A 24,974-nucleotide genomic window follows, 5' to 3' on the forward strand; every position below is an offset into this window, starting at 1 on the left:
GCTGCCCCTTGTGGCGGGAATATTAGATTGGGCCTGATTGGTCCTTCCCGTCCAGCGGGCTCGCCATAGGTTCCTGCAGTTGCAGCGGCACAGCCAATCAGCACAAAGCTGCTTCCTGCTGAGAGCTGTGCAGCTGCACTGCGTTTTACATGGTATATTTAGGGTTAAAAATTTGCTTCAAAATCTCGAGGAAAGGAAATTCCCCTAGCGCTTAGCTAAACGCAATACGAGAGTACTCTCAAAAGGGAACTTCACTTTAATTTTCTGAACTTACATTTTGTAGTCATCATAACTTCACTTTAGTTTTCTGAACTTAAATTTGATAGTCATGAAAACTTCACTTTAGTTATCTGAACTTAAATTTGATAGTCATGAAAACTTCACTTTAGTTTTTTGAACTTAAATGTACTAGTCATCATAACTTCACTTTAGTTGGTTGCAAAGCTGCTTTAATCAGTATGAATTGCATTACTATATTCATTTGTAAATTACATTTGATTTAGACTAAAATTATAGCAAATTAAAATCACAGCAACACATATCAATACACAATTACATTTATTGCAAAAACAAACACACAAAAAAGGTATCTTATGCCTGCCTCAATAGCTGTTTGCATCCAAAGTTGCGAGTTTAACTTGTGCGTAAAATATATAAAATATTCCATTAAAAAATGCAAATAAAGCAGTGTTTCCATTGAGTCAGTCAAAGAGAAGAAAATGATCACTTCCTGATAAACTGGTACTAATTATCACTAGGAAAAGTAAAAGAAGCCCCTGTATTTAATATCCCAAAATACACATAAAAATAGGTGGAAGGAAACATAGCTAATGTATGTCTTGTGCTTACCTCAGTTTTCAAATAAAGCAATTTGTTTTTAAAAATTAAATAAAACAAGCTAGGACATCTTCTAGATCCAAAACCACAATCTCCCCTTCCAGTATCACACTGGGAAGGCACTATCATGTCTGATGTCCTCACTGACGGTCAAGATGTCCTACATTAACCCCACAATAGGGATGAAACGGTATGGAAATTTAACATCACGATTATAGTGACCCAAATTATCACGGTTATCAATATTATCACGGTTTTGTTCAAGTTTTATATTTGAAAATCAACAAACAAACTAAAGCAGCTCTATGCACTTTTTTAAGCAAGATTCTGTGGGATTTTCTTCCTTATAATGGCCGTCGTCAATATAGCAACGCATAAATAATAATAATTTCTCGTAAATATAATCTCTAATATTATCTCTGTAAATATAATCTCAAGCAATATTCTCATCAGTGTTCAGCAATGATGCATTTAAATCTAGCATGTTTTGTGTAAGAGCCCAAACAGTATCCTAGAGAAATAATGCATATCCATATTTCCATATCATTTGACAGTTTATTTTATTAAATATCAAAATGACTGTATCATACCTGACACCTAGATGATCACTTTACAGCCAGTTTTATGACTTTCATTGTCTTCAAATGCTATTAAAGTTTCAAACGTGTATAACGTTACCAATGTTGTGTGTAACTTTAGAGACGGTCCCTAAATTCACCAACTTTATGCCAGTCACATCAGATGCGCTGTGGTTCTGCTGTGTTTGTTTGAAACTATTTTCGCTGCTGAAATAGAACAAAAACAGTCAACCTCTGTATGATGAGTGAATCTCTTGTGTACATCACACACACATCTCTGCTTTTAGTGTAGATTTCAGCGTGTGAGCGGCGCGCGCTCTGAACAAAACTCCGGATAATCTGAACGCCTCTGATTATGAGACATTGCATTCATAAACTCAATATAAACACGTGTGAGTGGTTATAATGTGCAACGCGATTATAACAGATGGCTTTTGAGAAGACTATAATAAGTTCAACAGCAGAGTGGCTAGTGTGCAGCCGAAATGACGTTAACTTACACCCGCAAACGGCGGTTGTTAATGGCAAACCCTGATTATTATCCCTTAAATGTCACCCTAGTCTTGTCTGAACTTGTTCGTTCGCTTCACGTTATTATTTCCCAGACGTAGTTTTGGTATTGAAGTCCACTTGCCTTGCGTTCGTAGTTTTGAAGTGTTTCCCTCTATTACAGTGACTTTATTCTGGCATGTTCTGCAGACAGGTGACCATCTTCGATTAAGTTTCCCTCAGGACTTTTGTAAAAGCCAAAATATGACAACGCCTCAGATTGGGTCCTTTTAGAGGCTGAACAATCTCCAGAGTGCTGTCACTGCCTTCTGCCATTTCTTCTCATTCAGAAAACAGCGGTGCGCGCAACAGACTGACGCTGACTGGACAAGATTTACCACGAGTTTTAAAATCGTGATAATCACATGCGGTTTTAATGATAATTAAATTTTATACGATATCACTAACCGTCACTAAATTTTACCGTGGTTTATCGTGAAACCGGTAATCGTTTCATCCCTACCCCACAAACAATGTCTCTCATCAACAGCTGGCTGAGAAAGAGAGAGACAACTTTTAAGTGGTGCTGTTGTAACGCGCGTGAGTTATCCTCTAACTTTAGTTCTCTTACCCAGCGCTGTTCCGTGGGTTATTGGCTTCGTTCCTTTTATTGGGTTATCACCACTGTAGGGAGGACACTGACAAAAAGCTCCGGTGATGACAGCACTTGTTTATTGAACAATTCAGAGGCAACATCATGAATGGCCGCAGCCGATTAGAGTGCATCTCATCTCTCCCTGTGTACTATCACAACTGCCCATATTGATTTCTCCCGCGATCTAAATTGCGTTCGCGCGATATTATCCCAAATCCTATTTAAAGTCATAGAACATTATAACTCTTAAATTTCACTTCCTACACTGTCATAAAAAAATATTTATTCTAACACATTAAATACTGAAGAACAGTAATACAATAACAATGCAATATAGTAAATATACTGAGCAAAATGTTCTTCTCTAGAGTTCATTTTTCTAGCTGACTTATTAATTTTTGGACAGAATATCTTTTCTGAGGTAAATGTGACATGACATTGTTTAAAAGGTATTTATTGATGTTTATTAACATCTTCGCAGTTGAAACACTGATTGTGCAATTACATGAGACGATACAGATTTCATACATTATACTTAAAACATAATTCTCTGATGTTCATACATGTTTATTTCATGCTGTATCTACTAGTAAAGTGCAATATTCAAATGCAAAAAAGCAACAAAAACAACATTTAAAACCACTGTCATATTAAAGGGTTAGTTCATGAAAATTAGTCCATGATTTACTCACCCCCAAGCCATTCTATGTGTATATGACATTCTTCTTTCAGACGAATACAATCAGAGTTATATAAAAAAATGTCCTGGCTAACCCAAACATTATAAATGGCAGCCCAAAATTTGAAGCCCAGAAAAAAAGTGTATCTATCCATTATAAAAGTGCTCCATGCAGTTCTGGGGGGTTAATAAAGGCCTTATGAAGCGAATTGATGGGTTTGTGTAAGAAAATAAACAAACATATTTAACATATTATTAAGTAAAATATCTAGCTTTTGGCGGACCGCCTTCCGCATTCAACTCACAAAATAAGTGCAACGCCTCTCGAAGTTCAAAAGGTTTACGCCACGTCCGACGTCATCGTTAAGTAGTTAAGTTTTTTTTACACTATGGGTGCTTCTCAATATCCCTTCTCGTTTCCTCGCTCCTCCGTCCTCCATCCTATGACCCGGAAACCGACCGAGCTCAGCCATCTTGTAGGACATCTCAATTCTCTAATTGCACCGCGAGGATCGAGGAGTGAGGAGGCTTCCTGAGGAGTCATGAGCGAGGATACACAGGTGTATCCTTTACGGAAGTGTTTTATCGACTAAACGTGACGCACGTATAAATTCTCCTCCCCCGTCACATCTTGCCACAGTTTATTCATTATTATTAATATGTTTACATGTACAAGACACAAATGTATGTCAAATAACAACAACTGACAGTTGCAGAATTACAGGGAGTGCAGAATTATTAGGCACGTTGATTTTCTGATCATATTTTTTTTCCAGGCACATTTGACCAATTCCAAACCACAGTAATCCTAATAACTACTATTGATTTAGTATTTAATAATGTATAAGTGATATATAATTGTTCATGAAGGCTGGAAATGAAAATCACCTTATATTCAGGTGTGCAGAATTATTAGGCATGTTTTCTTTTACAGATAAATTGAGCCAAAAAAGAGATTTAACTCAGACTGAAAAGTCAAAAAGTATTAAATGCCCATGAGAAGGATGCAATACTAATGCAATACTAGACATTGCAGTTAAGGCATGACCATTGGACAGTGAAATGCTCGTTGGGTCAGCAGGATCTGACAAAAACAGGTGGTGAAGAAAAGACACCTGTTAACTGCAAAAGAATTAAGAATTAAGGTGAAGAATTAAGGGTGAAACCATCAGGAACCCTTTAGTCTCCAGCGCCACCATTTTCCAAAGCTGCAACCTACCTGGAGTCTCCAGAAGTGCAAGGTGTCAGGATCTCAGAGACTTCAGTTAGGTAAAGAATCCTAAAAAATGACCCCCACTAGATAAGAATCACAAGCTGAAGTGTTGTAAAATACATGAAGAAGGTTTTTTTATAGGCTTTATGGACAGATAGGTTGAGAGTGACTCTTGAAGGACCAGCACCACATCCTCTATTACCACTGTTTGAAGAATTAATCTTCCAGAATCTGGCAGTACGTTTTGGGAGTTCATTTTTAGTCCATCTCTGCAAAACGGACTTCAGGATGGACTAAAATGAACTCCCAAAACGTACTGCCAGATTCTGGAAGATGAATTCTTCAAACAGTGGTACTTATCTAGTGGGGGTCATTTTTTAGGATTCTTTACCTAACTGAAGTCTCTGAGATCCTGACACCTTGCACTTCTGGAGACTCCAGGTAGGTTGCAGCTTTGGAAAATGGTGGCGCTGGAGACTAAAGGGTTCCTGATGGTTTCACCCTTAATTCTTCACCTTAATTCTTAATTCTTTTGCAGTTAACAGGTGTCTTTTCTTCACCACCTGTTTTTGTCAGATCCTGCTGACCCAACGAGCATTTCACTGTCCAATGGTCATGCCTTAACTGCAATGTCTAGTATTGCATTAGTATTGCATCCTTCTCATGGGCATTTAATACTTTTTGACTTTTCAGTCTGAGTTAAATCTCTTTTTTGGCTCAATTTATCTGTAAAAGAAAACATGCCTAATAATTCTGCACACCTGAATATAAGGTGATTTTCATTTCCAGCCTTCATGAACAATTATATATCACTTATACATTATTAAATACTAAATCAATAGTAGTTATTAGGATTACTGTGGTTTGGAATTGGTCAAATGTGCCTGGAAAAAAAATATGATCAGAAAATCAACGTGCCTAATAATTCTGCACTCCCTGTATATCAAAGCACAAGAAAATTAAAGAAACAAACTGTAATACTATACAACAAATAAAAAGCAGTTAATAACTGGGAATAATTAGTTGTAATTAATAACTGGTAATATTAAATAAAATATGGACAAATGTGGTATTGTGTAGGGGTTGAAACTATTACAATATAAATAGTTCCCTTTCGTTCAGTCACTACGACGTAACGTTAGTGACTAACGAATGGGGGTTTTGCTTAGAAGCCTATCATCTTCGAGCTTAGAGAAAACGCCCAATGGCGTGCCAATGCCATGGGGCATGCGGAATTTGCATACGTAACTCCGCCTCACCGCGTGAGTATATAAGGAAGTACGTGGCAATATCGCATTATGTTTCTGCTTTCGGAGCCAAGAGTACCTACCTCTTCACTCCTACAGCCTTCTGAGACTCTGTCAGCTTCTTCGAGACGAGCAGCTTTCCAGTCGGTGTTGGTGTGACAGCGCGTTCCAGTGATCGCATACTTCCTGCCTGCTGATCTGTGCAGTGGTCCGCCTGACAGCTGGTGTGTGTTTCCCTGGGCGCTTCGGCATCGACTGCAAAGTTTCCTCTCACAAAAGAGCTTGCACGTGACGCGTCCTTTTCAGGATGTTTCGTCCGTGCACTTCTGGGTGCGGTAGATCGCTTTTTTCTTTCGACGGGCACGAGCGCTGTGTGACGTGTTTGGGCTTTCAGCACGCTCAGGCAGCGCTCGTGGATGACTCATGTTCCCTCTGCGGGAACCTGGCCATCTCGGTGTTACGGTCAAGACTCCGTGAGTTCCGTGCTGATGCCGGAACGAGAGTCCCCTCCGTCACCCCCCAATCTGCGGTCTCCTCTGGAGGCGGCACTTTGGCTGGTGACCAGGGTGATCTGAGGGTGACGGTGTGGAACAAAGCTCCGACGCTAGTTCCTCGGCCCACACCCCCCTCTCATGCACCTGACCCGGTCCGTGTTCAGGCGTCTACATCGGGGCCGGCTCCTGCTGTCCCGACTGTGGCGTTTGGTGCGGCGGAAGAGGAAGTGATGTCTATCGCCGCATCACAAGGTGGGCTGGAGTCATCTGAGGATGATGATTCGGCTGTGCTGCCACCTTCGGGTGCGCCAGCATTGCCCGAGTCGGACCCAGAGTTGACAGCCATGCTGTCTCGGGCAGCCGCAGCGCTTGGACTGGAGTGGAACCCTCCGCCTCAGCCTGAGCGTTCGCGGTTGGACGATTGGTTTTTGGGGGCGGCGCGCTCGGACACCCGTCCGACCGCTCCTCCAAATCCTTTCTTTCCCGAGGTGCATGAAGAGATTGCGCGTTCCTGGAAGGCCCCGTTGTCTTCCCGTGAACGTTTGGCGAACTCTTCCGCCTTCACCTCCCTCGATGGAGCCGCGGCTCAAGGGTACAGTGGGGTCCCCCCAATCGAACGTTCTGTTGCGATGCAACTGTGTCCTCAGAGCGCTTCGTCCTGGCGTGGTGACCCTAAGCACCCCTCTAAAGCCTGTAGGTTTTCGTCATCCCTGGTGGCGAAGTCCTATAGAGCTGCGGGGCAGGCCGCTGCTTCTTTGCATACCATGGCAACTCTTCAGGCTTACCAAGCCAAGTTGCTGTGTGATATGCACGAGGGGGGGGCTGACCCAGGACTCAGCAATGAGTTGCGTGCCGCCACCGACCTCGCTCTCCGGGCGACGAAGGTGACCGCACGCTCCCTGGGTCAGGTGATGTCCACAAATGTGGTCCAGGAGCGACACCTATGGCTCACCCTGGCCGATATGCGCGACGCTGAGCGAACCCGTTTCCTCAACGCCCCCATATCCCAGGATGGGCTATTCAGCGGAGCGGTCGAGAGCTTCGCCCAACAGTTCTCGGCCGCTCAGAAGCAGACTGAGGCTATAAAATATATCCTGCCCCGGCGGTCAGCTGCTGCCTCCACCCCACAGCCCGCGCAGGTGCCTCAGCCTGCTCGCCGCCGAGGGCGCCCTCCCGCGGCTCCCTCTACCTCTGCGTAGTGTTGTTTTCGTCAATGAAAAGTATGACTAAATATCGTCGTCAACGAACCTTTATAACGTGACGAAAACGAGACGAGACGCAACGTAAATGCTGGTCATGTGACGATGACGAATAAAAACGAGACTAAATGTGGTTCACAAAATAAAAACTATGCTAAAATGTCTCTTCATTTTCGTTGACGAAAATGAGACGAGACGAAAAGTCGCGTTTTTATTATTATTTTGCAGTATTTCTGTGCGTCTCATTCAGGGGCTGCATCAGGTCTCACTGCGCAGACGCAGGCGATATCGCTCTCTTCAAGCCCCACTCGCGCGGCGTTTTAGAAGATTTAGCTCCGGTCAGTGAACGAGACCGATGGGCGGCAGTCGGGGTTCGTAAGCACTATTCGGACGGTAATTATTTGTCCAGCGGTCGTAAGGTGTCTTCATCATCTACAGGGGCTAGTCAGTGCTTTTATTGTCGTCTTAATGCAGAATATCAGTGTTTTTCTCCCACCACCCGTGTAAAAATCTCCAGCCGAATTACCTAAATTACTGTTTGACAAACACCAAGGTCGTGTGGTGCCGTCTGAATCCACATCTCTGAGTTTTCAATAATATATCACTTCAGAATTCACGGTTTATATCCTTTTTGGCCACTGCAGAGCACCGTGCGGCTGTGCTTCGCTGTTATTTGGATGCATTTGAAAGATCTAGACTTGTATTACTGAAATGCTGGCAAGTATTTACAAGAGCAAGATATTTCATCACCGCTCAAAAAAAAGAAGAAAGAAAAGCAGGTAAACATTTGAAATGTGCCGTTATAACGGCAGCAATTAGATATGTTAAAATAACCGCAACATTATGATTACCTCATAAGCGAATAAGAGGCTGTGTTCACTTATTTCCGCTCATTTCCATGTGGAATAAAATTACATCCTTTATTTTGAGATAAAATACAAGACAGAAAAACATTCTAACTATAATGTGGGTCTAATTTTAAACAGATTTAAAGAATTAAATAATAATTTGGATATTATTTTCCTATTATTAAATTAAATTAAAAATGCATTTATTCTTATTAAGACATTTGGAAAAACTTTTATTACATTGAAGAGGAAAATAAAACGGGTGTTGTGGAAAAACATGGGGAGAAATGTGGCCACAAAAATCACAGGAAAAAACACCACGAACCTTAAGAGACATCTCAATGTTTTTATTTATTTTATTTAAATGTATGTGTGTGTACTTCTAACATGTTTAGTTGGTAAAATAAATATGTAGTAACTTCAAATCAGAGCGTCTTCCGTGTCTGGAATGGATGTATTATTGAGTCTATAAGGTAACAATAATATAATAAGATAACATTGTTTGAAATGGGTTTGGCTAAAAGAAGATTTTGGTTTTGTCTATAATATGTACTTATACTTTATTGACTGGGTTAAATAGAATTGCATTACTAAAAAGAGACTAAAATACAATTTTCATTGACTAAAACTTGACTAAAATGTCATCAGTTATCGTCGACTAAAACTAGACGAAAATAGCCATAGATAATTCTGACTAAAATAAGACTAAAATGCTCAGACTTTTAGTCGACTAAAACTTGACTACACTAAAAATAGTATGACTATGACTAAAACTAATAAAAACTAAAATGACAGCTTGACACAAAGACTAGACTAAAACTAAAATTAAAACAGGCTGCCAAAAACAACACTACCTCTGCGCCACCCAAGCAGCAGCCTCCACCCGGGCCGCGCAGAGGCAGCCGCAGGAAGGCATCCCAGTCCGCTCCAGCCCCGCAGCCCGCGAAGAAACGCCAGGCTAAGCGGCGCTCCTGACGCGGACGGCTCAGGGATGGGCAGTTCTTTCCAGGAGACGGCGGCAGGGCCGCTCCTTCCCCCGGTGGAGGGCCGGGGGAGAATCTTTTGTTCAGCTGCTGGCCCCCGGGTCAGCAGCACCCTAATGTGGTTAAAGAAAGAACTGACAACCCCATCCCTGAGCCCCCAGAGATCGGTGACGGCAGTGCGCGCCACCCTCGGGTCTCGCCACTCTCGTCCCTCTCTGTCGCCAGCCCCCTGGCAGAGCAGACCCCAGTGGAACGCGAGTCCTTCCCTGGTCTCCTCTGTCAGGGCGCAGCCGTTAACCGTGCTCCGACCCCGGGACACCCAACAGCCTCCCTTGTCCGCGCCGGTAACGCTGCCTCGCTGCCCCACCCAGGGTACGTCTGTCGTCCGTATGACCCCGTTGGTGCAGTCTCTGGAAGCCTGGCTTCAGCTTCCGGGGCTGTCCCGCTGGGTTGCCCGGACCGTCAGGCTCGGCTACGCGATTCAGTTCGCGCAGGCTCCTCCCCGTTACAGGGGAGTCCGCTATACCGTGACCGGGGCCCATGCCCCCGTCATGCGTGCGGAGATTGCCACTCTACTGGCGAAGGGTGCGATCGAGCCTGTCCCTCCGGCTGAGATGAAGTCGGGGTTCTACAGCCCCTACTTCATTGTACCCAAGAAAACCGGTGAGTTACGGCCAATCCTGGACCTTCGCATCTTGAACCGATCCCTTCACCGGCTTCCGTTCAAGATGTTGACTGCGAAACGCCTTTTCGAATGCGTTCGTCCGTACGATTGGTTTGCAGCGATCGACCTGAAGGACGCCTACTTCCATGTCTCCATCCTTCCTCGACACAGACCGTTCCTACGGTTTGCTTTCGAGGGGCGGGCATATCAGTACGCAGTTCTCCCATTCGGGCTATCTCTGTCCCCTCGCGTCTTCACGAAGATTGCCGAGGCAGCCCTTGCGCCCCTTCGGCAGCACGGGGTTCGCATCCTGAACTACCTCGACGACTGGCTCATACTAGGCCACTCTCGAGAGCAGGTGTGCGAACACAGAGATCTGGTTCTCCTCCACTTAGCCCGTCTGGGCCTTCGGGTCAACTGGGAAAAGAGCAAACTTTGCCCCGTGCAGAGGATCTCTTTTCTCGGTATGGAGATCGACTCGGTCGCCATGTGCGCGCAGCTTATGAGCGAGCGCGCGCAGTCTCTGCTGACTTGCCTCCGACAAATCGAGAGCAAGAGTGCGGTTCCACTGAAACTATTTCAGAGGCTCCTGGGGCATATGGCATCTGCAGCCGCGGTAACGCCGCTCGGATTGCTTCATATGAGACCGCTTCAGCACTGGCTTCGCGATCGAGTCCCGAGATGGGCATGGCAGTCTGGCACGCTCCGGGTCCAAGTGACTCGGGCCTGCTTACAGACACTCACCCCGTGGTCGAACCTCAGTTTTCTACGGGCCGGTGTGCCCTTAGAACGAGTTTCCAGGCATGTTGTCGTATCGACGGATGCCTCTGCCACGGGCTGGGGTGCCATGTGCAATGGACAAGCAGCCGCGGGCTCCTGGACAGGACCCCAGCGCCTCCTGCATGTCAATTGCCTCGAGTTGCTGGCAGTACGGTTCGCCCTGCACCGCTTCCGAGCGCTGCTGAAGGGCCAACATGTGCTTGTCCGGACAGACAACACGGCCGTAGTAGCGTACATCAACCACCAGGGCGGTCTACGCTCCCGCCGTATGTCTCAACTCGCCCGCCATCTCATCCTATGGAGTCAGAAGCGCCTGAGGTCCCTTCGTGCTGTCCATATTCCGGGAGTCCTGAACCACGCAGCCGACGAGCTCTCGCGATTTCAGCCTCTCCCGGGAGAATGGAGACTCCATCCCCAGACGGTTCAGCTGATTTGGGAACAGTTCGGCGACGCACAGGTAGATCTGTTTGCCTCCCACGACTCTTCCCACTGCAGCCTGTACTATTCCCTGACCGAGGGCACGCTCGGCACGGATGCACTGGCGCACAGCTGGCCGCGGAGCCTACGCAAATATGCGTTCCCCCCAGTGAGCCTACTCGCACAGCTCCTGTGCAAGATCAGGGAGGACAAGGAGCAGGTCCTTTTGGTCGCCCCGTACTGGCACGGCCGGACCTGGTTCCCCGAACTCATACTCCTTGCGACAGCCCCTCCCTGGCCTATTCCTCTGAGACCGGACCTCCTTACTCAGAGACGGGGCACCCTATGGCACCCGCGTCCCGACCTCTGGAGCCTCCACGTGTGGCTCCTAGACGGGACACGGCAGGTTTGAGTGGCCTGCCAACTACGGTGGTCGCCACCATCCCTTCCGCTAGGGCAGAGTCCACTCGGCATGCCTATGCGTTGAAGTGGAACCTCTTCGTCACCTGGTGCTCTTCCCGCCAAGAAGACCCCTGGAAATGCCCGATCGGGTCCGTGCTTGAATTTCTCCAAGAGGGGCTGGAGCGAAGGCTGTCTCCCTCCACCCTCAAGGTATATGTGGCCGCAATATCTGCCCACCACGATCTCTTGGAGAACAAGAAGGTAAGTCAGCACGACCTGGTCATCAGGTTCCTGAGGGGAGCGAGGAGACTGAATTCTCCTCGCTCTCCTCTCGTACCCTCTTGGGACCTCGCAGTAGTGTTAAGTGCTCTGCAGAGACCTCCCTTTGAGCCTTTGCGGTCGGTTGATATTAAGTTCCTGTCTATGAAGACGGCTCTGCTGACCGCATTGGCCTCCGTTAAGAGGGTCGGGGACCTGCAGGCATTTTCGGTTGACGAAGCGTGCCTGGAATTCGGGCCGGCCAACTCTCACGTGATCCTGAGACCCCGGCCTGGATATGTGCCCAAGGTTCCCACCACTCCGTTTAAGGACCAGGTGGTGAACCTGCAAGCGCTGCCCTTGGAGGAGGCAGACCCAGCCTTGGCATTGCTCTGTCCAGTACGCGCCCTCCGCGCTTACGTAGACATGACGCAGTGTTTCAGGACCTCAGACCAGCTCTTTGTCTGTTATGGTGGAGAGCGGAAGGGAAGTGCTCTCTCAAAACAAAGGCTGTCTCACTGGATAGTGGACACCATTGTTTTGGCTTACCAGCAGCAAGGTCGACCATGTCCCCTTGGTGTGAGGGCACACTCCACTAGGAGTGTGGCCTCCTCTTGGGCTTTAGCGCATGGCGCCTCGCTAGCAGACATCTGCAGAGCTGCAGGCTGGGCGACACCCAACACATTCGCCAGATTCTACAATCTCCGAGTGGAGCCAGTGTCCGACTATGTACTCGCCCCCCCGAGGGGCCGGTAATGGACCAGGCTCAGGTGTCTTCGCTTGCTCGCCATTCCACTCCACGGACTGGATACGTGCGATTTTTCCTCAGGTGAGCTCCCCGAGAGCCCTGAGCTCCTCCAGCACTGTCGACGCCGACATCAGTTCAGTCTGCCCTTTCGAGCCCAGACCCTCATGTCCGGCCAGGTGCCCCATGTGCATGGTTCCCCTCCGGCGACCCCCACATGTGTATTTCACCGTAAGCCTCCGCAGTGAGCGGGTTTCTTCCCTTGGGGTGTCCCCGCCACCCCTAGGGTTAAAAATCCACCTTCGGCTGGTACCCTAGAGATCTCCATATGCAGCCCCTTCCGGCTCATATGTGTCTCTTAAGTCCTCCCCACGGGTAGGCATCTTGGCATTCCCTCACTGGGATATGCTTCCCAGTGTACCTTGGTAATCCTGTGATAACTGGGAGTCCTTCGTCCATACTAGTCTTACGACAGGGTACTCACACTTACGCAGGGCACTGGAAGACAGCTGAGTGGCGGGATTATATTGGGACCCCCATTCGTTAGTCACTAACGTTACGTCGTAGTGACTGAACGAAAGGGAACGTCTCTGTTACGGATGTAACCCTCGTTCCCTGAGGAGGGAACGGAGACGTAACGTCCCGTTGCCACATCAGCTGTGCTACCTGGAACGCAGGAGTTCAGTCTTGGCTCCTCAAGCAGGTAACATAATGCGATATTGCCACGTACTTCCTTATATACTCACGCGGTGAGGCGGAGTTACGTATGCAAATTCCGCATGCCCCATGGCATTGGCACGCCATTGGGCGTTTTCTCTAAGCTCGAAGATGATAGGCTTCTAAGCGAAACCCCCATTCGTTAGTCACTAACGTTACGTCTCCGTTCCCTCCTCAGGGAACGAGGGTTACATCCGTAACCGAGACGTTATCTCTAATGTTCAAGAATCCCGATGTGCAAACTAAATCCAGCGGTGTAGAGTCATCATTAATTGACGACGCTTTGAAGTGACACTAAAGGGAGCGAGGATATATAATTTCACTTCATTCAATTCCTCCGTCCTAACGTCTTTTCCTTGCATCCTTCCATCGCATCCTAAAGGGGTGGAGCTAAGACGCGAGGAAAGGAGGCGAGGAAAGGAAACGAGGATGCACAAATAAGAATTGAGAAGCACCCTATGTGTGATGTCGTTGCTGCGCCAGTTACGTTTTTTTACACCATGTCTGATGTCGTCGCTGCGCCAGTTATGTTTTTTTCCCCCGCTACGTCTGACGTCATCGCCGTGCCAGTTACACTTTTTCCGTTGGTTGAATACGGAAGGCGGTCTGCCAGAAGCTAGATATTTTAGATTATAACTTGTTAAATATGGATATTTTTCTTACACAAACCCATCGATTCACTTCAGAATGCCTTTATTAACCCCCCGGATCCGTGTGGATTACTTTTATAATGGATGCACTTTTTTCTGGGCTTCACATTTTGGGCTGCCATTATAAAGCTTTTGATTGTTTTAATATAACTCTGATTGTATTCGTCTGGAAGACACCTAGGATGGCTTGAGGTAATTTTCATTTTTGGATGAACTTACCATTAAATAGTTATTTATTTTAACTGTATCGATTCAAACACACATTTAATAATTTTCAAGGATTTCCATGAAACTTACCTGTATCTGATGGCGATCTGAGAGAGACCATGCAGTGAAGCGAGATGTAGTTTCATCCGATCCGTAAACCAGTTCAATTTTTTGTCAAGGAGCAATAGATTGGCTCGTTTAAACGCGCACAGCATATACATATTGCTATAAATCAATACATTATAAAAAAACAAATGGTAAATGAGATAAAACACTTACTTTAGGTTTCCCTGTAAAAAAAAGTTATCTCGTCTGTTTCCCTTGTCTGCTCCGCACTGTCTGCGAGTCAAAGAAAATATCTCTGAGGAAAGTTTAGGTGTGCATGGACACACACACATCACAGATACCATCCTAAAATAATATAATATTATAAACTTCATACTGTTAATGAGATAAAACATTATCTCTGTGTTAACCCTACTCGTTTGCTCAGCATCGCGAGTGAAAGGAAATAGCGTCTGTCCTAGGGGCGCGCGCGCACTCACCACGTGCATTTCCTGGATGTATGTACTACACTCTCTGCCAGAGGGCGCTGTTTTCATGAGCCGTGTTAAAGGGATAGTTCGCCCAAAAATGAAAATTCTGTCATCATTTACTCACCTTCAAGTTGTTTCAAGTTGTGAGTTTCTTTGTTCTGCTCGACACAACAGAAGATATTTTGAAGAATGTTTGTAACCAAGCAGAGAGAGCAACCATTGACTACCATTGTAGGGGAAAAAAATACTATGGTAGTCAATGGTTGCTCTCTCTGCTTGGTTACAAACATTCTTCAAAATATCATCTTTTGTGTTGAGCAGAACAAAGAAACTCATACAGGTTTGAATATAGACCTGAAATATAGAAACTCATACAGAATTTTCATTTTTGGGTGAACTATCCCTTTAAAGGTCCCATGGCATGAAATTTTCATTTTATGAGGTTTTTCAACATTAATATGAGTTCCCCTAGCCTGAATATTGTCCCCAAGTGGATAGAAATGTTGATCGGTGTAAACCCGAGTTCTGGCTGTCTTTCTCTGCCTTTGAGAAAATGACAGGCCAGACGAGCCAATCCTGAAGTCTCCTGGTTTGACGTCCAAGCAGGAACGGTTTCCTCCCTTTCCTCCGCCCAGAGAATCTGGCACGCCCATGCAAGCGCTGGAGAGATCATTGCTTGTGAACGAGTGAATGCTGGCAGTTTCTCAGTGTTTGGATGTACAAATGAAAACAGAAGTCTTTTTTCAGTTCCTTCTGATCTGTGATCAGTGATTTCTGATGTGTAGCTAATTATTTATTATTCGTGCACACAATGCGGCTTCTCTCTCTCCAGACAGAACGGTGTTTTCGTGTTTTCTATCTTGTGAGTCAGTTTTTGTACGTCATCGGCGCGTCTATCGGTTCTAAAATGTGCATACAGTCATGAGTTTCTGCTCAACATCAGCAGAGTAACATCTTTAGAGATAAACCTCACACACGCCGAAGCTCGGGCTGCACTGGCCGGTGGCCTTCAACATCCCCGACCCCCAGTACTGCATCTGGCCCACAGCGGAGGCACCAAACGCGGCGCGAGATTAAGCAGAAGGGGGTAAGCGTGAGCATATCCGGGCTAGCCAGCCTAGCCCCACAATAAACTGGATTACATTCGATTACTGCTGTTGTGTCTTTGTTTGCGCTGTGTACTCAACGCGCGTCACTGACGCTTTTATTTTATTTTAAAAATAATGCTATTATCAACACTTACTTTTAACTCGTTCATCTCGACAGCTGTAATGGTACTTTGCATGTGTTACAAAGTTGGTAATAATGATGAAGACGGACTCGGTGTGACTGGGACTCGTGTTTATTCAGAACTCTCAGATACAAACACAATAAACTCGCGCTGACTGACAGCGCTCTCATAACTCAGTAGTTACTATAAATAACTTTGTTAGCAATCGCTGAGCTCCATCTCTGGTACATTAGTGATGTCCGGTTCGCGAACGATCTTTCTTTTGAACCAGTTCTTTTTAGTGAACCGAATCAGTTCACCAAATCGGACTGAATCGTTCTAAACGGTTCGCGTCTCCAGTCAGCGCTGATCCATAATTTACTAAAGTTACTAACTTTCTGACATGAGTGACAGTCCCTCCGACTAGAAATAGACTAATAACCTGAAGTATATGCTGTAACTACAACAGTTCAGACATGCTGAGAACTGATGTGAAGTGAACTCAGGTCCATCCGTCTCTCTGGCAGCAGCTCGTGCCTGCTCGTGCCTCGTAGACCTCGTTAAACCATGCCCCCTCCGCTCATTTAAAATGCAAAGATGTCAGCCAATCACAACAGTGGGCGTTTTTACTGAAGTCTCACAGCAGACACGCCTCTTGAAGCAGGGCATTCAGCCACAGGGCAAACAGCAGTATAGAAAAAATGCCTTTTATTTCTAAATTATGACATTTTATGATGTAAAAGTCATACTAACAATATAAGTACACCGCAGGAAACATTATAAAATAATAGAAAAATGCCATGCCATGGGACCTTTAATACAAAACTTTAACTCTTTACTCCTCCTTGACTCCTTGAATTAGGATTTTAGGTTTATATGGTGTGGTATGTATAAATAAGTTAAATAAATGTGTTCATATCTATATAATTAGTGTGTATTATAGCTGTACATCGTAAATTAAGTTTAGTTTACTGCAGTTAAAAAAATAGGCTAAAGTATAACTGGAGTAAAGCTTGCAGAAAATCTAGAGCAGTTGTTTCAACTTATGTTTTTAAGTTAAAACAACAATTATTCTTGTTCATTCAACAGAATATCTAGTGTAGTTGTTTCAACATGTGTTTTTTAGTTAAAACAACAATTATACTTGTTCACTTAACTTTCAGTTTAGTTGAGGACAAGAAAACTCAAAATGCCTTGTTGTCTGGACAATCTAGTTATCTCTACTGAAAAAAATTAGTTGAAATAACTAAATCGCAAAAAGATTTTTTACTGTGTACCTATTAGGCATGACATGTGCGAATCGGTGGGCGGGGCTAAACATGCATTGATAAAGTAGGCGTTGATATTCTTCTGCCGAGGCGGTGCTTGCCTCCCTTTGATGTCATAGATCCCCACTTTGAAAAACCTGTCGTTTTCTGGGCCTGGTGTCAATAAAAGCTTTTATTGGACTAACAAGGAAATTTTCAGTTCTAAAACTTAGACACAAATATTCTTATACAGTTCCTCCAGGATTTCGCAATATTTTTTTGGTGATTTTTGCCATCAAAATGACTTATTTTGTGGTGGTAATTTCCAGAAATGTGCGAAAAATTTGCAATGCTTTTTTAAATAATTAGGATAATACATTTGTCATATCATGTATTATGTGAGATGCACAATAGTCATACATGACAATAGAACAAACAAAATGCACAAATCTTGTTTATTTTGGTATCTTACAAAAAAAAAAGGTTAGTCCAGTGCTGTACTGTCTAGCTTTAATAACATGATAACTTATAGGGTGGGGAATATGACCAAAATCTTCATGTAATTAATTAATCAAGTAAACAGTCAGAAATAAAATAAGGACTAATAAACAAATGACAATAGGACAAGTAAATAGTACAACATAAAGATACAGATACAAACAGTGCTTTAAGTTTGAATAGGCTACTGTTTGTTTTTCCCCTGTTGTTGTTGTTGTTGTTGTTGTTGTTGTTGTTGTTGTTGTTGTTGTTGTTGTTGTTGTTGTTTTTGTTGTTGTTGTTGTTGTTGTCGTTGTTGTTTGATTAACAATAATGACACAGACAGGAGCGAGTATGGGCTATATTAGGTTGCTTTCACTTTAAGAAATGAAAGCTTTAGCATAAGCTCTGCCGGGAAGACTTAATTGTCACGTCACTTCAACTTTTTATCTATCCAATCACATTCTAATACTTGGGTATAAAAGATCGGTAATTACTCATGTCTGAGTTTGCAGATGCTGACGCTCCAATCCATTTAACTCCAAAAAGATGCCAGTCGGAGGGGTGGATTGGCATGGTTTTGAAAGCGTCTGTAATGTCAGCCTTAGCTAACCAAGCACCTTGACCAGCTAACTTGATTAACTGAATGGCGTTGTCAACCGAGGCATAGTGTAGAGAGAAAGGAGTTAGAGGAATACATTCATTAACACTTGCTATGTTAGAGGAATGAGGAGAAGACATATCGAAAATTAGACGTTTTTTGACAGAATATTTACGCGTTGCAATACCGATAGAATTAATCCGAAAGGGAGAAAAAGGAGGAGAAGCGAAAGGGCCAATAACATATCCTTTATTAACCTCTTTCTCCAGTAGTGCTGAAACCACGTCGGGTTCATTTCTGGCTGATTGCAAATTTTTTGCAATGAAAGAGGCAGAGAGGTGTGAAAGAACTCCCACCCGAAACCCTTGAGACAAGCCAGTGATTAAATAATCCACAAAAACTGGATCAGGGTGAGAAAAAAGGTAATTTGAAAGGTTTGAAATATTGATTGTGACTATTCAGAATTTTCTCTGATTTGGGGCTTTCCTTTTGGCTTCCGGTTTGTACCGGCGTGGACAGACGGATTTCGGGTGCGGATCCTTGCAAGAACTACAGATGTGGAGAAATTTACAATTAGGACATGAGCAGACAGATTCATTGAAACGAGAACATAGAGGAAAACCATTGAAATTTGAAATATGGCGACCTCTGCTGTCTGAAGAGGGTCTTACTTTTTCAGCACTATGGACAGCAGCCGGATCATTGTTTGCCAATGCTTTGGGGCAGAATGCAGCCGAATCTTGCATTCGGAGATTACTCGCAGGAATTAAATTTTACGCCAAATATTTTAATCCTGATTTTCCAAGTCTTTTCTCTGTTACTTCCATTCGGCTATTGCTAAAAGGCATTAGTAAATCCTCTAGTAATTCTCCAGATAAACGGTTGCCTTTTACGTTACCCTTATTGCAAAGATTAATTACTTCCATCCGTAACAACCTATTTTCCTCATATACTAATATTTTACTAGAAGCTGTGTTTCTAACTGCTTTTTATGGGTTCATGCGTCCGGGGGAATTTACTTCAGCAACCAATCATTTCGATCCTGCTCATGGTCTTTCCTTCTCTGATTTAAGTTTTTCACCTAAATTCTTTACACTTTTTCTCAAGCACTCTAAAAATGATTCTGAAGGTTCTGGAGTCACACTAACAATTTCTAAAATTGGCAACAATTTCTGTCCCTTCTCATCCATGCTCAAATTTCTTAAAGTTCGTCAGAGATCCTCAGATCATTCCCCTCTATGTATCCTACTTAATGGAGCGCCTCTCTCTAAAGACTGGTTTAGGAATCACCTAGTCTCTGTCCTCAAAAGTTGCAGCCTATCTCCCTCCCAGTATACCAGCCATTCCTTCAGGATTGGGGCAGCCACTACAGCAGCTGAACGTGGCATTTCTACTGCAGCCATCAAGATCCTGGGCAGATGGTCTTCTTCGGCGTTCGAGTCTTATATAAGACCTGATTGAAAAATCATCCTTGAAGCTCAGCAAGCTCTCCAGTAATGGTTCAGGTAATCCCTATGCAACTACTGGTGGTGGTCTAATAAATAAAAAATAAATAAAAAATATATATTGTATGTGGTCTAGCAGACCGTGTGGCCCTGCGGCCTTGTCTCCGTGGTCTAGCAGACCGTGTGGCCCTGCGGCCTTGTCTCTATGGTCTAGCAGACCGTGTGGCCCTGCGGCCTTGTCTCCGTGGTCTAGCAGACCGTGTGGCCCTGCAGTCTTGTCTCTGTGATCTAGCAGACCGTGTGGCCCTGCGGCCTTGTCTCTGTGGTCTAGCAGACCGTGTGGCCCTGCGGCCTTGTCTCTGTGGTCTAAGCAGACCGTGTGGCCCTGCGGCCTTGTCTCAGTGGTCTAAGCAGACCGTGTGGCCCTGCGGCCTTGTCTCTGTGGTCTAAGCAGACCGTGTGGCCCTGCGGCCTTGTCTCTGTGGTCTAAGCAGACCGTGTGGCCCTGCAGCCTTGTCTCTGTGGTTTATACATGTGTATAAAAAAAATTAAAAAAAACATTTCACCATAAGTTCTGCCGGGAAGACTTAATTGTCACGTCACTTCAACTTTTTATCTATCCAATCACATTCTAATATTTGGGTATAAAAGATCGGTAATTACTCATGTCTGAGTTCGCAGATGCTGATGCTCCAATCCACCGCCATCCTCCCCACCACCTCCAAGTCAAATCCTTCCCTACATCCACCCCACCACCACCAGGATGGTCCCTTCCATACCTCAAGGGGGGGTCGGCTGCGCCTCTGCCTTCGTCTTCAGGCAGGATATGCAGAGTCCGGACCCTCAGATTGCGAGCTACGGACGGGGCCTATGCCAAAGTACTTTATTGCTTGCTGGGTTGTTAATAAATGGATAATTGTCACAGTATTTATTCTCCCGAGTCTTTCTGGTAGAACTACAGTAATTCACAGATTCAAAACTGACAGACACGTTCCAAACTTGTTCACTCAAGACAACTGACATTTAGGCATTATGTGTGTATTTGATCGTACAAAGGGCAATGAGCCTAGAAATAGAACCCATTTCGGTATATGCTACTTACGCGAGCGCTGACAAGCGGCAAACGCATCCAGTCTGACATCAGTCCGTGTCTCAGTAGCGAATTGAATTTGTCGTAGGCTATACAGCACTTTTACTAACTCTTTTTTTTTTTTTGTGCTATCCGGCATATCATACTTTTGTTTGGTCATTCATCCATCTTAAGTAATCACTTTGCCGGTCCTTAGCACTTATGTGAGATGGCAGTCGGCAGGTGAGAAAGACTCGCTTTCGCTTTCACACAGACCATAGCCGACTGTGCAAGCAAGCACAACATCGGTAAGCTCATGAAAACAATGCATTAAAGCTTTAAATAAATTAGAGAGAGGTCAATTAGATAATATAATTTATATTTGTCATTAAAACTTTTTTTTTGCAATTTATTTTGCGTTGTATTCAGAGATCGCGGAAATGCAAAAAAGGGAGGGACTGTTTATAGTATGATGACCTCTTATATGTCAAAAGTCATGACCCCTTTAAGGAGTGCTGGTCTGGTCTTGGTCTTGACTCAGTCTCGTCCTGCCTTGGTCTTGTCTTTGTCTCAACCCCTCAAAGTCTTGGTCTTGTCTTGGTCTCAACACACATTGGTCTTGGTCTCGACTTGGTCTCAAATTAGGTTTTGACTACGACACTACCAGTCAGCAGAAGATTGTGCGTATGTGCATCTCCACCGTCTCTTCCCTGAAATCACCAAAATGGAGCTTACAACGCCTAGTTTTTCAATGCATAACCTCATCCGGATATAATTTCCATGCATATTCCCATCCGAGCCTGATCACACGAAAATGCGTATAAATAATATGAGTGTGCAATGTCGTAGAATGTATATGAGTAAAATGAGTTTTGGCGTGCATATGGTTTGCAGTTTTTCGCGTGCATATGATTGTGCACTTTATGGCATATTATATGCATGAACCCCCCACCTACTTAAGAGCGGGTCATATACACTAGGGGTTTCCAAACTTTTCCATCCCAGGACCCACCTAGACAAGTATAATCTATCTCAAGACCCACCAAAATAATTTTAAAGCATGAATGCGGGTGGGAGGCGTTAATTCTCTTTAGTGCAGTTTTTATTTTCCTTGTCATAGTATGAATGACATGCACGTTTAATTGCAATACAAACTTAGGGTACATATTACAATTTTGATAACATTTAAAATAGCCGCCTAATGGCTATGTTGAAATAATGTGAAGAGTAACCGTAGTTCGGTCACGTTCAACGTAGGTCGGAACTGACAGACGAATTGGGGATCATTTTCAGAGACCAATCTACTTCGAGTGTTTAAAGGTCCCATGGCATGGCATTTTTCTATTATTTTATAATGTTTCCTGAGGTGTACTTATATTGTTAGTATGACTTTTACATCATAAAATGTCATAATTTAGAAATAAAAGGCATTTTTTCTATACTGCTGTTTGCCCTGTGGCTGAATGCCCTGCTTCAAGAGGCGTGTCTGCTGTGAGACTTCAGTAAAAACGCCCACTGTTGTGATTGGCTGACATCTTTGCATTTTAAATGAGCGGAGGGGGCGTGGTTTAACGAGGTCTATTAGGCACGAGCAGGCACGAGCTGCTGCCAGAGAGACGGATGGACCTGAGTTCACTTCACATCAGTTCTCAGCATGTCTGAACTGTTGTAGTTACAGCACATACTTCAGGTTATTAGTCTATTTCTAGTCGGAGGGGCTGTCAATCATGTCAGAAAGTTAGTAACTTTAGTAAATTATGGATCAGCGCTGACTGGAGACGCGAACCGTTTAGAACGATTCAGTCCGATTTGGTGAACTGATTCGGTTCACTAAAATAACTGGTTCAAAAGAATGATTCGTTCGCGAACCGGACATCACGGAGACGGAGCTCAGCGATTGCTAACAAAGTTATTTATAGTAACTACTGAGTTATGAGAGCGCTGTCTGTCAGCGCGAGTTTATTGTGTTTGTATCTGAGAGTTCTGAATAAACACGAGTCCCAGTCACGCAGAGTCCGTCTTCATCATTATTACCAACTTTGTAACACATGAAAAGTACCATTACAGCTGTCGAGATGAACGAGGTAAAAGTAAGTGTTGATATTAGCATTATTTTTCAAATAAAATAAAAGCGTCAGTGACGTGCGTTGAGTACACAGCGCAAACAAAGACACAACAGCAGTAATCGAATGTAATCCAGTTTATTGTGGGGATAGCTGGCTAGCCTAGCCCGGATACCCTCACGCTTACCCCCCTTCTGCTTAATCTCGCGCCGCGTTTCGTGCCTCCGCTGTCGGCCAGATACAGTACTGGGGGTCGGGGATGATGAAGGCCGACCGGTCAGCCCGAGCCTCGGCGTGTGTAAGGTTTATCTAAGGATGTGTCTCTGCCGATGTTGAGCAGAAACTCATGACTGTATGCACATTCTAGAACCGATAGGACGTACAAAAAACACTGACTCACAAGATAGAAAACACGAAAACACCGTTCTGTCTGGAGAGAGAGAAGCCGCATTGTGTGCACGAATAATAAATAATTAGCTACACATCAGAAATCACTGATCACAGATCAGAATGAACTGAAAAAAGACTTATGTTTTCATTTGTACATCCAAACACTGAGAAACTGCCAGCGTTCACTCGTTCACAAACAATGATCTCTCGAGCGTTTGCATGGGTGTGCCAGATTCTCTGGGCGGAGGAAAGGGAGGTAACCGTTCCTGCTTGGACGTCAAACCAGGAGACTTCAGGATTGGCTCGTCTGGCCTGTCATTTTCTCAAAGGCAGAGAAAGACAGCCAGAACTCGGTTTTACACCGATCAACATTTCTATCCACTTGGGGACAATATTCAGGCTAGGGGAACTCATATTAATGTTGAAAAACCTCATAAAATGAAAATGTCATGCCATGGGACCTTTAAAAACGAGCCAATGGACATTGTCATGTGGTTCACGCATTCCACGCTCCGCCCCGCAACACGGATATAAATACGGAAGTGGAATACCGCATCTTTGCTTTTTTACTTCGAAGCCGAACATTACTGACCTCAGTGTGTTTCCTACGAAGAGTGTTTCGCAAGTCTCAAGAAGAGGATCACTTCCAGTGTTGGTGTTACGATGTGCTGCAGCGGCGGATGCGTGGAGGAGAAGAAAACAAACAACTGTTTTCACAGCCCGCTGGGCATTTTTCTCCTTGAGTGCTCACAGCGGGCTTGCACCTTTGAACCGCTGTGAGCCGCGGCCATCTCCCCTGTGTGCCTCGGCACTGATCAGATCGGTTTTTCCTTTTCTAACGGTTTGACCCTGTGTCTTTTTCAAGATGTCATTCAAACCGTGTGTTTCTGGATGCCATCATTTTCTGTCCCCAGTCGACGGTCACGATCGCTGTCTCACGTGTTTGGGCAGTCAGCACGCTGAGGTGGCTTTCGTGAATGACTCATGTTCCCACTGCGGGAACATGACCATTGCAGTGTTACGATCTAGACTTGAATACCTCAGAAAGGGTGGAGTCCCAATGCGCATCCCCCGATCTAGTGGTCCTCCCGCTGCAAAGCAGAGGGCTGCTACTTTGGCTGATGCCTTTGGTGGAGACCTGAGGGTTACTGTGAGGACATTCCGACAGGTCAACAGGCTCCTCGGGCCCCTCCGCTACGCTGGTAGAGCTTTCAGAAGAGCGCGCTGGTCCTTCCCATGGGGGGCCAGCCGTTACTTTCGGGGCTCCGTTTGAGTATGATTTCGATAGCTGCATCGGGGGACGAGCTAATGTCCTCTGGAGATGAAGATTCGGCTGTGTTGCCCCCTTCGGGTGTGGTAGCGTTGCCCGAGGGATACTTGGAGACCCCCCCCCCCCCCCCCCCCCCCCCGCGGAGCGGTCTGTGGCGATGCAGCTGTATCCCAGGACCACTACTGACTGACTGGCGGGGTAATCCGCGTCTCCCCTCCTGGGCGTGTAAGTTCTCGTCCGCACTAACGGGCAAGGCTTACACTACCAGGCCAAAGCGCTCAAGGAACTGCACGAGGGTAGTTCCGACCCTGGGTTTATGCAGGAACTGCGTACAGTGATGGACCTCGCCCTCCGGCCGACGAAAGTCACTGCACGCTCACTGGGTTGGGCGATGTCCACACTAGTGGTCCAGGAGCGCCACCAGTGGCTGAACCTGGCGGATATGCGTGAGACCGACAAGGTGCGGTTCCTCAACGCCCCTGTCTGCCAGGCCGGCCTCTTCAGCGACGCCAACGAGAACTTCGCCCAGCAGTTCAAGATCAAGAATATCCTGCCCCGGCGACCAGCTGCTGCCTCCCCCCCTCTATGAGGTGCCTCTATGCTT

At 45.2% G+C, this 24,974-nt stretch overlaps 1 protein-coding gene across 2 annotated transcripts in view; it reads left to right on the plus strand.

Annotated features, from left to right (window-relative positions):
- The window catches only part of lgals8b (galectin 8b), a 99,296-nt gene that overhangs the window by 39,367 nt on the left and 34,955 nt on the right, over window positions 1–24,974 (plus strand). The gene's annotated exons all lie outside the window — the stretch shown is intronic.

The sequence above is a fragment of the Gobio gobio genome, assembly GCF_949357685.1.
Source record: "Gobio gobio genome assembly, chromosome: 13".
Taxonomy (NCBI): Eukaryota; Metazoa; Chordata; class Actinopteri; order Cypriniformes; family Gobionidae; genus Gobio; species Gobio gobio.